General features: G+C 34.2%; 1 protein-coding gene across 6 annotated transcripts in view; it reads left to right on the forward strand.

The window, feature by feature from the left end:
- Positions 1-14,174, forward strand: part of LOC142339311 (uncharacterized) — a 115,546-nt gene that overhangs the window by 19,714 nt on the left and 81,658 nt on the right. For 3 of the 6 annotated variants that reach the window (XM_075389257.1, XM_075389258.1, XM_075389259.1), the window contains exon 1: positions 3,465-4,378. The exons of the other annotated variants lie outside the window; for them this stretch is intronic. The gene's annotated coding sequence lies outside the window, so the exon portion shown is untranslated. Of the gene's footprint in view, positions 1-3,464; positions 4,379-14,174 lie in introns of those variants that run through there. 6 annotated transcript variants of the gene reach the window in all.

Consider the following 14,174-nt stretch of genomic DNA (forward strand, 5'->3'; position numbering starts at 1 on the left):
ATTGATGAAGGCCTTTTGTGAAACAAAATTGCCTGTTATGACCATTTTATGAGCTATATGTTTTGGTATTACAAACACAAACACAAAATGATACCAGTTTTTGCAATTTTTTTCAAGTTTTTTGAAAATTTTTGTCATTTTTTGCCTTTTTCCAGCTTCAGGGGCCAGCAAATCTCCTTTAGGGTTTGATAATAGGGCACTGTATAGTTTCTAGTAATAATGGAGTGGTTTTAAACATTTTAATGTCTCGAATTTTAGCATTTTTTAAAATAAAATCTGCAATTTTTTTGAGGTTTCCTAATAAAGTTTGACATTTTTTGATATTTGTCCATTCTCAAGTGCCAGGAAACCTATTCCACGGTCTGAAAAAGTTACTGCATAGTTGTTAGTTTTACTGGAGTTGTTTTCAACAATGTAGCCTTTCGAATTTTGAAAATTTTCTGATAAAATTGCAAGTTATTGAATTTTTTCAAAACATTTGTCTCTTATTCAGTTTTTTTGCCTGAGTAGCCAGATAACCTAATACAGGGTTTGATAGTATGTTATTAAATAGTTGCTAGGGGTAATTGGATGGTTTTCAACATTTTAATAGAACAAATTTCTGTTTTTTGAAATTTAAAGTTTTTTAAAATTATTGCCTATCGATCTTTGAACCAATTAATTTTTAAGGCTTGGAATTGGTTCACTGGATAGCCTCTAGAGACACTAGAATCATTTCTTAAGAAATGCTTCTGAAGATAATAATATCGCGACTTTCAGCAGCCTTTCATTGAAGTTTGCAATTGATTTCATTTTTTAAAAATTTTTTGGTCATTTTCGAGTTAATCGATCTTCAAGGGCCAATTAATTTTTTCAGGCCTTGCAGATATAATACTGCACCAATTTCAGAAATAAAATTTGGTTTTGAACATATTCTTGAAATAGGTATATTTAAAGGGATCAAATTTTGCCTTAGGGGTAAAAGCTTAAAAGTTTTAGCAATGATTATATATTTGTTTAGTTTGATTGTTTGTTTCTCAGTTTTTTTGTGATAATTTTTGATTTCGTTTGTGTTTTAGCTGGCATCGTTGATTTGATCTGCTGGTCGAGTAGAGTAATTCTAAGTTTTCATTCAATTCTTTGAATTGTATTTCAGGACTTGTCCTGCTAAGTTTTTTTTACTTCGTCGAACTTTTTTCGCTTTACCATTTTGCCGCTTTTTCAGCATTTAGCGGGAAATCTATTTGACTTCTCTATGCTAATTTCTCTCTTCTCTCATTCTGCTAAAAGCGAATTTGAACATCAGTTGCTCAGCAAAGCAATTCAAAATGAACAGAGTCAGAATAAAAAATTGAAGTCAGAAATAGAAACGGGATAAACCCATAAAGCCCAATTTTTGATACCCGCTATTTGAACGTCGTTCCTATAAGTCTCAGTTACCATCTTTTATGCTTATTGGTATTAATATTAGCGCCTGTAGCCTCTCTCTAAGAAACAGAAGTATGTTCAACTACGAAATGCCATCAAAGTAAATCGGACTTAAAAAATGTTTTTTGTACAAAAATCTTTTTTTTCGATATCTATTCTTTCAATCCCAATCATGCTTATTGGAATCAACGGTGGCTGTTTTCCGGCAATCTGCCGGGTATGTTTACTTTTTTGTTTCACAATTTTAAGCAACTGAATTGAATTGTCGACAAGGCAGTTTACTTCTAAATTTCGACTGAAAAGTGAGCCTAAATTTGTTTGTATATGTAATAACCTCTAATGACGTCATTTGAGGCACCCTATTGAACCTTTTAGTTTCCTCCCCCTCCTTTAGGCTCCCTCCCCTCCTTTAGGCTATTTTGTTCTTTCAAAACCCTTAATTAGTATTGAACGCATACTCATCAAAGTCTTCTCTTAACATTATCTAACTCTTGGGTATGTGGTTTCTGTGTCTCCTGTATCAGTCATTAAAAATTCCTTGCTTAGTAAGTTTGGTGCAGATTTCGAGCCGTTTTGGTATGCTACGTTATGATGTATATATTGCAGCTTGACGCAAAAAAATAATTGTGCTTTGTTTTGTAGACAAATGATAGAAAGCAGCCCAGCAATTGAGCTGAGGAAGCTGGAAAATGTTTTTTTTAGCCTTCGGTTAACAGTACTGATCAGATTTTATTGGAACCCGAATAGATTATGCTAATAGAGTTCAAGAGTCTTTAATTTTGCCCGTGGTGAGGGGCGTTAACGACATTTTTTGATGTTAGATGGTTGTAAATGCCAATCGTGTGCCTTATTTCTTTTTTTGAAGTGTCTTGGTTTAGTTGTACATATTGCCTTGTTGTCCTGTGCTAGTTTGTCCTTTGTTCCTTCCTAACTAAAAATAGCTCGATTTACGTAAGAACTGTCTTGTGGGATAAAGAACGGATTTGTATAAAAATAGAGCGAAGACTGTTGAGGTAAAAGAGGAGGCAATCACTTAGACGCAAGATTAGATAATACATTTGCGTAGGTTTCCTTTTTGGGATAGGTTCAGAGTGTGAAAAATGGACGGTAAGCTATATTTTCGTTTTGAGCGAGCGAGCAGTTGACCGACCAAGATAGATATGTACATGAGGGCATTTGAATATAGAGCTCAAAATTTTATTCCTTGTTGTATTCGGCCTATGGGGAAATTAAGAAGGCGTTCGATTTATTTCTTCGCGTCCTTTTTAAGAATTTCAGGGGAGCATTTTTGTGTGGTACGATTTCCCTTGTTTTTCCTCCATATATGGTTTTTCTTTTGTGTGTGCATGTGGGTGTGTGTGTAATTCACTGTGTTTGGTGTATTTGCGTTTATCTTTTACATCTTTGTTGTACTTCACTGGTTCGTTTCTTATTTTTCTGGTGTATGTTTTATGGCGTCAAATAGTTTTCGCTATTACTGCTACTTGTGATACTGTTATACCACCGCCGTAACCTCTCTACCCGTTACAGGGCAAGCAGCCGAATTTAAACAAGGGACTATTACTGTATATTTTACTGCTATTGCATATGGCTCCTCGCAAGTTTTTAACCAGAAAAACACATTCACATATATCTTTTTTTGTCAATCCTTGTTCACCTTGTTCAAACCATTCATTATTCTCCAACCTCTTGTTGAGAATTGACTAAGATTTAATACGTTTCAGATTTTCCAACTGAGAAATTTCCAACTGAACCACACGATCGATTTGCTATTGGTATCGAAACCAATATTTAACCAAAATTTCTGTCATTATTCAGATATCAATAATTTCTCACTAATGACCACAGCTATTGTAGTTGAAATAGCCTTTGCTGCTTTTTTCTGCCAGCTTATTTTCTGCTCGTAGGAACAGATCTAGCACCCTTCTTATTACCTATAACAAGTTATAGCTAAGAAAGGTATCGCGTTATGTGACGTAAAAAGGGGAAACCAGCGTAATGAGGAATATATTGTGAGCGGGAAGGGAAAGTGATACATTTACCTTTTGCTACCCCATCGTACGTTTTCTTACAACAGAAGAAGGAACGCTTTGTTACTGAATAGATGATAGAAGAAGTTGAAACCCAACTCTGGAGAGATAGTTGTATTGTATAATTATGATTGAAAAGTAGTGTTAATTTAGGGGAGGTAAAGATTCATTTTTATTAAGAGACGATTTGCTGCATTTTTCAATGGCTTCTGTAGTTCTGAAAGCCTGAAAAACCTCTTACCGAATCTGTAATCAACACTATGGAGTATTAGGTCCTATATCAGCCCTTTCCTCTTTGTTCACGGTGATTATTTGTATCTACATTGCGCTTTGAACTGATTTTCTCTTTTCTTCCTCGTACACTCAGTTTTATTCCCCCTTATTTTTGGTGGTCTCAATTTTCAACCGCGTCATGGAGAGCACTTCTTCCTAAAATCTTGTGCTCTCTTTGTGGATTTAGAACGCACTAGTGGCGGCTTTGTTTTCCATTTTATTTTCTTTCTTGATGACGTTTGTTGCATCCCTCGGATATTCATTTTGTGACGCAAATTTATCATGGGTGCGGACTTAGTCTCAAAAATCAATATTTTCAGAAACGATTTTTGTCTTTCATTTTGATCGCCAGAGTATATACATTAAGGTGGTCGATTTAATTCTGCTGGAATTATTTTAATGGTTAAAAATAACTTTGCCAATAGCACACAGTGTTTGTTCCGTTTTATTTAATCTGACAATTTTCACCCTTCGTTTGTTACCACGCATTTTCAGTTCACGCTGCATAATTTGCTATTTATTCACTCGAGTGGTTTCTTGAAGAAATACTCTGTCTCTGTTCTTGCTATTTATAGCGTTCAAAGAAAAATTTTCTATTCTGATTAATTTGCAAATTTACATTGGCTTGACATTTAACGTCGTTATCTACTCTCTATTTAACGTACACGGTCGGGAAAAATTGACAGCTCGAACTAGAGAATTTTTAGTACTTATTAACCATTTTTATTTTTGTATTCGAGATTTAGGCAGTTGCATGTTGATGATCAATTTTGTATCTTATTTCGGAAAACTAGGTTGAAAAATTCTCTCCATGTGCGACAATTTCGAATACTGAGCTGCCGGTAATCAGCTAAGAGTTTTTGATCAATGAATATTTGTTAGCTTGATTTAGACTTCGTGTGAAATTCGTGTGAAAAGTAAACGAAAGTGAAATTGAATAAACGAAATTGAGGTAATAATTTTTTTTGTAGGTACTTAGTTCCGGACAGTAGTTTTAATCGTAGCTCTGTGCCAAATTTAATGCTTTGTTTGTCTGATTTTGTCTGAAAGAAAAGTTTGATTTTGTTTTAACAATATCTTCATATTTAAATTGAAAGAATTTTTTCCTACAGTTTTTAAAAGATATTTCTCTGTCACGAGCAATGTTTTCAATAAGACCACGTCATGAGCAATGTTTTTTTATCAGCATGCAACATATTAAATCTTTTAACAGTAAGCTTACTCTCAATTAAAATCGCAGTTCAATGTGAAGTTATTGATTTTCAGTTTCTAAATTTAAAGTGAAACTTAGAATTGTTTTGCTATCTAATATCAAATCTCTTCAAAGGTTTCGATTTCCAAACCAACCCTTAGCACCTTTTAAGGGATTTTTTTAAATTAAAAGATAAATTTTAAATTTTGAAGTTTTTACGGTGTCTTGCCTATGGTTACGTGACAATTTACCCAATTCCATTTTACCCAATGCCATTTTACCCAACCTGCCATTTTACCCAACCTGCCATTTTACCCAATGCCATTTTACCCAATACCAACTTACCCAATGCTCTTTGATCTTTTCGTTCAATTATCCGATAACAAATTAGCAGTCGCTATTAGAAGGATGATTTAAAATATTTGTGGACAATATAATCCCATGTTCGGTTGTGATAGTTTCATATCAAGTCCCACGGGCCATTTAATTATATAATTGGCTAATCCCATGTTCGGTTGTGATAGTTCATATCAAGTCCCACGGGCCATTTATATTATAGTCGGCTAAATAGTCGTTCTGGTTAATTTAGCAAGGAGGTAAATTGGGTAAGTTGGCATTGGGTAAAATGGCATTGGGTAAAATGACAGGTTGGGTAAAATGGCATTGGGTAAAATGGAATTGGGTAAATTGTCCTGACACCCTTGCCTATTACAATTGAACATGTATAACGTAATAGAACGCTTCGATTTACAGTTCTTGATCGCAGAAAATTGAAATTATTCTTTGTCTACCATTTGTATTCGATATTTAGGCGCGCTGTTGTTGATAATTTTATCCTCATGCAGGAAATTAGTTTGTCAGAGAGTCTCAATTAAGCGTGACAATTTTGAATACTGAGCTGTTAGTAATAACCTAGGAGCTGGTGAGTATTGAATTGTTTTCGTGATTTAGTGTCATCGTTTCTTTGTAAGTGAAATTGACTCAACAATTTTGTATTTTTGTAAGACAGTGATAATGGACTATTTATAAGTAACGTGAGAGTCGGCCGTCTTTTATATAACTCTGCTCCAAAATAAAATGCTTTTTGTTTTAAATTCTATTCATTGGATTAAAAACGGGGATCGTGTGTCGCAGATTTTCTAAACAAACCTCCTAAGCTAATCAAATACTTTTTCTTCGAGATTTTGTTTTAGCAGTTTGACAAATTAAATTTGTCTAGCTTGACGAAATAAAATTAATCAAAAGGAAGGAAAGCGCTCAGAAACAGCAGGCAAGTTTTTGTCGAAAGGCGAGAAATGAGATTTCGTTATAATTTGGTTAATTTGGTTATTATTTGTTATAAATGGTTCCGCAAAGAGCGGACATAATGCAAGATTCATCGAAAACAGAAATTTTCATTGTTTTGAAGCAATCGCTTGTATATGTCGATTAGAAAATTTCGTCCCTCGGAGCCAAATAGAGGCAAATGATAAACTATCAAGAAAAATGAGCTCGCTTTGATTCGAATGTGTTGTTCTAATGGTTCTCTTATACGTATTAATTGTGTGAAAGAAAAATATTTTTATGTGACCGTTTTTGCGCTTTTGTTCTAGGACATTAGCCTAATTGTTGTGATAAACTTATTAAATAGCTTCAGAGTTGAATGCAGAGGACTGCCATGGACAACATTGAAAGAGCCGTGAATGACATGAAACATGGAAATCCACAATGTGCAAGTGTACTGGAGCTACTCACCAACGAGGTTTCTGAAATAAAAAAACAACTGACTTTGAAAGACACCCAAATTGTGCATCTTGCAAACTGCGTGAATGAATTATCAGACAGAGTCCTACAATTGGAACGATATAGCCGCAAAGATTGTTTAATCTTTAACAATTTCCCATATGCATCGCATTCGGCGGACAGTATCCAAGAGCAAGTGTTACAGTTTATTAACAACGTATTCAACGTCCATCTCACCCATGCTGGGATCAAAGTCTGTCATTTTCTAAGGAGCGCAATAGCTGGTCAATTTTCGGTTATCATCAAATTTGTCTATTTCGAAGATAAAAACGACATCTGGAGATCTCAGTCGTTGCTCTACGGAATAACTAACAAGTCAAACAACAAATACATTCAAATGAAAGAATGTTTACCCGAGAAAGATAGAGAAGTCCTCAAGTACGCCACGGTAGAGAAAAACCTTAAAGTTTCAACGAACAATTGTGTGGTTAAACTGGAAGTACCTAATGGCCACAGAAAGGACTATATCGAAGTCAAAACGAAACAGGACGTCGACAAACTAACTAAGTTTGCTTCAAAGCGTAAAAACACTCGACTAGTATCTCAACAACCAAGTGCTCCACAACTACCAGCTGACTGTCTCATGCAAACGACAACAACATTTGCGTCCAATCCACCGCCTATGTCGTTCCACCCTACACAAAGAAGAGGCGTAACGAGACGACGAGAAATAACTCCAAAAGATGATAAGTACTCATCGCTCCTGAATGAATTACGTGACCATGCGGAAAACCCCGATATGTTGAAAGATTATGTGCTTGGTTTGTTGAACAATTCACCTGACCATAAATCGTGTGCTGTAGATATTGATGATAACCAGGGTTTCATTGTTGAAAATACTTTTCGAGATTAAATACCTATCGGTGCTGCACTTGAACATCAGGTCACTTACTTAAGAAACATCACGAAGAACTAGAGGCACTTTTATTAAGCTTTAATCATACTCCTAGCATTCTCGCACTAACAGAGACTTGGTTAACGGACGCTGACGCACCCTATTGTTTTAAGCTTACCGGATACAACACCGTTCTAAGTCGAAACCGCAAATCACGTGGTGGTGGTGTGATGATTCAATGTAAAGATGGTTTTGATGTACTGGGAGAGCTAGATATTAATCTAGAGGAAAGCATTGCTGTAAAAGTTTTCCACCAAGGCTTATATTTTGTGCTTATTGTTGTTTACAACCCACCAAGATCGAATAAAATGGAATTCATTGAGCGACTTGATGAAGTTCTTGAGTCATTTCAATCTTTAATGCCAGTAATAATAATGGGTGATATGAATATTGATACTTTGAAAAAAAAACAATGCATCATCAAAGTATTTATCAGCTATAGAGTCAAATGGTTTTGAGATTATACATGGCCAAATAACACGAGTTGGGAATATTTCAAATGCTTGTTTAGATCACGCTATAGCAAAGGGCTTCAATCATTTAGTTCTCGATATTCTTACTGAACAAAACATTACCGATCACTATCCAATTTTACTAACTTTGATGATAATGATTTTAGAAAAACGAATGACACGATATCAAGAGCACGCGATTTATCTTATTTAAATGATAAATATAGAATTCAAGAACTTCAATCGATAGTCGCTAAAAATATTCAAACTATTCCATCGGATTTCAACACCTTCCATAAAATTTTCATTGAATTGATTGATAAATTTGCTCCCTATAAAGAATTTAAATCAAATCAATGTTCCAAGCCTAAATACGTAAATAATTATTTGAAAAATCTAATTTCTAAGAGGAATTATTTGCATCGGAAATGGAAACGAACTAGTCGATCATCAGATTTAAGGAATTTTAAAGGGGCGAGATTAAAAGTTGAGAAAGCATTAAAGAAGCTTAAGAGAAATTATTATAGCAAAAGATTTGAACGCTGTATCAATGATCCTAAACAAACATGTAAATTATTAAATGAATTGCAAGGAAAATCAGAAAGAAAGCAGATTAAAATTGAACAGATAGAGCTAAGTACTGAAGAGATAGTGCAATCTAAATCAGAAATTGCTAATATTTTGAATGATTACTTCAGCAATATTGCTGTAGAATTGAATAGGAATCACACCACCACTAACTCGGAGGACGATAGCACGAATTCAGATATAGGCGATCGCTCGGAAGCGAATGAACAGTCTTTTTGTTTATGGCTGTTTCCAACAAAGCCATTGGAAGTCAGAGAGGCGATTGACAACCTCGATAATAAAACTTCTCCGGGTTTAGATGATATATGCAACCTAGTTGTGAAAAGCTGCAGCGAGAGTTTAGCGCCAATTCTAACTGAACTTATAAATAATTCTTTTAAGACGGGTATTTTTCCGGAAGACCTAAAACGAGCCCAAGTAATTCCGCTGTATAAAGGGGACAGTAAAGCAGATATTAATAATTATCGACCCATATCATTGCTCATTGTATTTAGTAAAATTTTTGAAAGGATAATGTACAATCGCATCTATCAGTACCTAGAACATTTCCAGCTTCTCTATTCAAAACAATTTGGATTTAGGAAAAAGCATTCAACGATTGATGCGATTGCAGAACTCACTGAGCGGTTGCGAGAGAATTATAAATCAAGAACAGTTACCAGTACAGTTTTTTTGGACCTAAAGAAAGCTTTCGACACTATTGATCATGGCATCTTAGGGAAGAAATTGACTCGTTACGGAATATGTGGCAATGCTAGAAATTGGATTCTTAGTTTTGTAACCGGTCGCTCGCAACGTACCGTTTGTAATGGTTTTTCATCGGATTGGCGTGAATTAAATTATGGCGTCCCGCAAGGTTCAGTATTAGGACCGCTCCTGTTTCTCATATACGTGAACGACCTCTCGGAAGCTTGTAAAAAAGCAGACGTTTACCAATTTGCCGACGATACGAACGTAAGCGCCCTTGAATGTTCAATTTCGGAATTGAAAGATGACTTAGAATCGTTATCTCGATGGTTACGCGTTAATAAGCTGACACTAAACCTTAAAAAAACATCACAAGTAAATTTCTCGATTACAGGTGCCTCTAGTTCTAGTTCTATCTCAAACATTGGTATATCCATAAATGATTCTACTATTAAAATTGATAATTGTTGTCGCTATCTAGGATTATATATTGATTATAAGCTGCAGTTCAGAGATCATATTAATACAGTGGTGGTTAAACTAACGAAGCAGAGTGGTATCATTTCAAAGTTGAGACATTATGTACCACGAAGTACTTTAATACGTTATTATGAGGCTAATGTCAAGCCACTTATTCAGTATGGAGTCTTGATATATGGCTGCACAAGTTTTTCAAATCTTTGAGATATCGAAAAATTACAAAGGAAAATTTTCCGACTAATTTTCTTCAAACGGTTTAAGGATAGCATATCTCCTCTTTTGTTGAAACACGGTGTACTTACCGTGCATGAGCTGTACGTTTATGAGCTCTTAAAGTTTATACTTCGATCAGTGCTATCACTTCATTCAGAATTGTATCTCAATAATATCTTCACTTTTAAAAATCAAGATGCGTATTTAACCAGGAGATCTTCAACTGGAGTTATGGCTATGCCGGCTGCTAAAAATAAGTTTCAAAGGGTTTCGCTGAAATATCGTGGCGCAAAGCTCTTCAATATACTTCGCCAAAATAATGTCGTACCGCAACTATGCATGATGAATAAAGATATATTCAACAACCTTGTTCATAGAATAAAAGACAATTATATTCTTGGCAATACAGAGCTGACAAAGATTATTTTCCAACTATAAAATTAAGCGATCACTTTATACCTGTTGCTTTGTTATTTACAATTTTTTTTACAATTACAAGGGAATTATGATCTCGTTCGAAATGTGTTTTTTGGATAATTTGTCACATCCCTGCAACTCCTGGAAATTCTTTGAAAATAATTGAAAATTATACGCAAAATTTCGTGCTGTGCCTTCGTAGAAGGCACCGCGACTCGATTTCTGCTGTCAAAAATCACTTTTTTCAATTTCTAAAGACAGTTTTTGTCACTTTTTCCTCCTTCATAGGAACATTTGACAAAACACAACAATTTTTAACTTGCAACGTTGCTCTCTACTGTAAACAAGTTTCAATTCGATGTAGTTAAAGTACTTATCTTCGGGCTCTGGTGGAGCAATAAGTTCGAGCAGTTAAAAGGTTGCTAAAAAGAAATCATTTACAAAATGGCAAGAATATTAAATTGAAAAAAAAAATTAAGTTTATCCACTCTTACGTTTGTATTACGGGGCACGCTGGAAAGAAGGTCTAAGGACCTCGTTGCGCGTCCTTTCCCAGCCTAAAATAATCTTGAATAAATTTACAATTTGTTTGTTGGATATATCAAATGCTTTTATTTTTCGATGCTTTGTTGTGATATATGTCGTGTTTTGATTATCCTTCTTTGTACCGGGTTAATTACCTTCTTTATGGGCCGGGATAAATTAACTCTCTCTCTCTCTCACATTTTTTGACTTCTCAACTGACTTTTTCGCGCTTCACTTCATTTTCGTGTGATCTCAATTGCTCTCATTGTTTTTTGCTAATATAAAATCACATGTGAGCGGTTGAGGAGCAAAGCCGTTGTATTTTAGTGGTTAAAGATATCAGGCTGTTATCGTGGAGGTAGCAGGTTCGAACACCTAAAAGGCTGGAGTTTTTGCACCCATGAAAAATTTCTAAGCTGTATCTTTAAATTAAATTGCCACCGCCTGACATTTAAGAGCAATTCATCCGACGTTGTTCGGTTTATATTCTAAGAATAGTCTTCTATGCTCTCTTGGGCATGTCTTCAAAACATTTAGCTTTCAGGTAACAACTATCCAACACGGATTTGTGGACTATTGCTAGATCGACAGGCCATATATTTTGAACAATTGACGCAGAATTGTTTGTGCCTTTCATAAGTTGGTTTCTTAAGAACTTTTTTTGGCTCTATTGTCTATGATATCAATAGAATATACTCAAAAACGTATCTTCATTATCACTAGGTTAGAGACTTAGGGAAATTATTTTTATTTCATACGCGAAGTAAACAAACTGGTTGACATTGTCCAACTTTCTTATTGTTCCGACCCCTCTTGAGGGGGAAGGAACTATATACTCAAACGGGTTTTTTTTGTTCAGTCAATTTTGGCCGATCGATATATTCATCGTAGAGAGTTGAGACTGGCATCATTAGAAAGCGTGTCCAGCGTAGAATATGGAATTAAAAAGATTTTGTTAATTTTCGTTTTTTACAGAGAGTTATCGAGGTTTAAATTTGTTAATTTTTTTGAAAGTGTTGTTGATTTTTATTTGTAAAAACGAAAAAAATCACAAGAATATTGTAGGCTATTTTTATTTTTTTTGTCAAAAATTCTGGCTAAATATTTCTAAATTAAGACTTTTTCTTCAAAAACAGCACGAAATAAGTGTCTTTAGCCCATTTTGATTAAATTTACAGGAAGTACAGATCCAAACACCACTAACACAATTTTTGTAGATTCAAAAGGGGGCTTTTTTACTTCAAATTCCGTTGACAGTGCTCTGTAATTAAAACTTAGCCGGTTTTGCTAAACTTTTTCGTTGATTATCAAACACGCAGCATCTATTTTTGATTTTTTATCTAACAAAAAATCAATATCTATAACATTCGAATAATTAAGTGTTCTTAAAGAACAAACAGCATTAGCAGGGCTAGTTTTGGACCAATCTTGGACTGGTATAATCCAAAAATAATTCGGATTGTAAACAGTCGGTCTTTTTTCTAAAAAAATTCGATCTCTTCTACAATAATTAAATAACAGAACATTTCAAAACAAGCTCACTAATGATAGTTCCAATTGGGTTCCTAATTAACTCCACATAATTGTATCTAGCTGATTACTTGAAAGCTTATGGTCGTTTTGACTTTTAAAATATTTGATTTTTAAATAAATAATGAATTATTGAAATTTTGCCTATTTTTCTCTTTCTTTGGTCAACTTGTAGCTTATTGTCCGCAATGAAAAAATGCTTCTTCTTTCTATTGAAATCAAATTCAATCTTTATTGCGGTTTTACGCCTTATGTTATGGCTAGTGTTTTTGATACAACTAGATTTCAAATTGTCTTAATTTTTAGGTATTTGCCCATTTTTCTCGTTTTCTAGTTTTGTCACATTATCACAATATTGACAGTTCATATATCACATTTTTGGCTTTCAAAATAGGGCAAAATTGAAATTATTAAAATGCTTGAAGATATAGATTATGATTTTAACGGCTTCGACACTAATTTCTCGAAAAATTTAATTGATTTTTTAAATAGTCTTTAACTGCCGTTTTTACTTTGTCTTTTTAGTCGTATGATATTTTACCGTACAATGAACCGGTTTCATTGCCGTTTCATGGAAGAATAGATGAGACGATTTTCTGATTTTCGTAGATAGCTGATAGCTTCCATGACTCTGAAAACAATTGTTTTCTAAATTAAAAAAAACACTTTTTAACTTCGCAATTTTATTCCTTTTTATTGTCTGGTTGTTATCTAGTCTCGTTAATTACAGGCCAATTATGACATTATTTTTGTCAAAGGAAGGTTTCAAAAGGGGATTAGTGTCACTCAATCTAATGTTTTTAAAGAATTCGTTGACTTTACTGGCTTCGACACGAAAAAAAAAGTAAATTAGTTTTTGATTTTTGTCATGTTTGACGTTCTTTTTGTAGACATAAGTCATATTCTGGGTAATTGCAATTCTCATGGGCTTCTTTGGGAAGAATATACGAACCTAATTGATTTTTTATTCTGTAATTAATGGCGTTCATGTCTTTGGAAATATTTTTTTTCGAAAAAAATTTATTTGTTACTTTTTATTGACTACTCCCTCATCTTTTCTGATAAATTACAAGTTATTTTGTTTAATATCAGTTTTATCTGACGGTATTTTGACTTTGTTATTAAGTTTTGTTTTTTAAAACGGACATGAAGTTTTTGATGTAATTAATTTTTGTTGTTGTTGCTGTTTGATTTTGCTGTTCGTCTTGACTCGCTTTTTCAATATTTGCACATCTCATCAATCTAATGCGCCATTTTTACGCCACCACAGTTATTTGCTTTGGAGACTTTCTTTTCGTTCATACACCAATTTTTTTTAAAAAACTTGAATTTTTGGGTTTTTCTATGTTCCTCATTTGGTAGACAATCAAGCCAAAATTGTGGATGAGCGGGGTCGCAACCTTATGTGCGATCGCACATTACCGAGTCGCCTTGTTTCCACTAATATCAAAGGTAACCAAACGTTCAATTAATAGACTTAATAGCATAAAATTTTGACTTGACGATATGACACTTCAGTCTGGCAAATTTGAAAATGTTCTATACACTGAATATTGGTTTTTATTTCTTTGCATTTACAAGGCCGTCAACAGAAAATTGCATTAGAAGAAAAACTAATTCAGTGGACCTAGATAGTTGCTCTTATTGTTGTTGATCATTTAGACGAACTTGCGGAAAATTTTGAACAGGACATTTCAGTAGAA

The sequence above is a fragment of the Convolutriloba macropyga genome, chromosome 5, assembly GCF_964194025.1.
Source record: "Convolutriloba macropyga chromosome 5, txConMacr16.3, whole genome shotgun sequence".
NCBI classification, from domain to species: Eukaryota; Metazoa; Xenacoelomorpha; order Acoela; family Convolutidae; genus Convolutriloba; species Convolutriloba macropyga.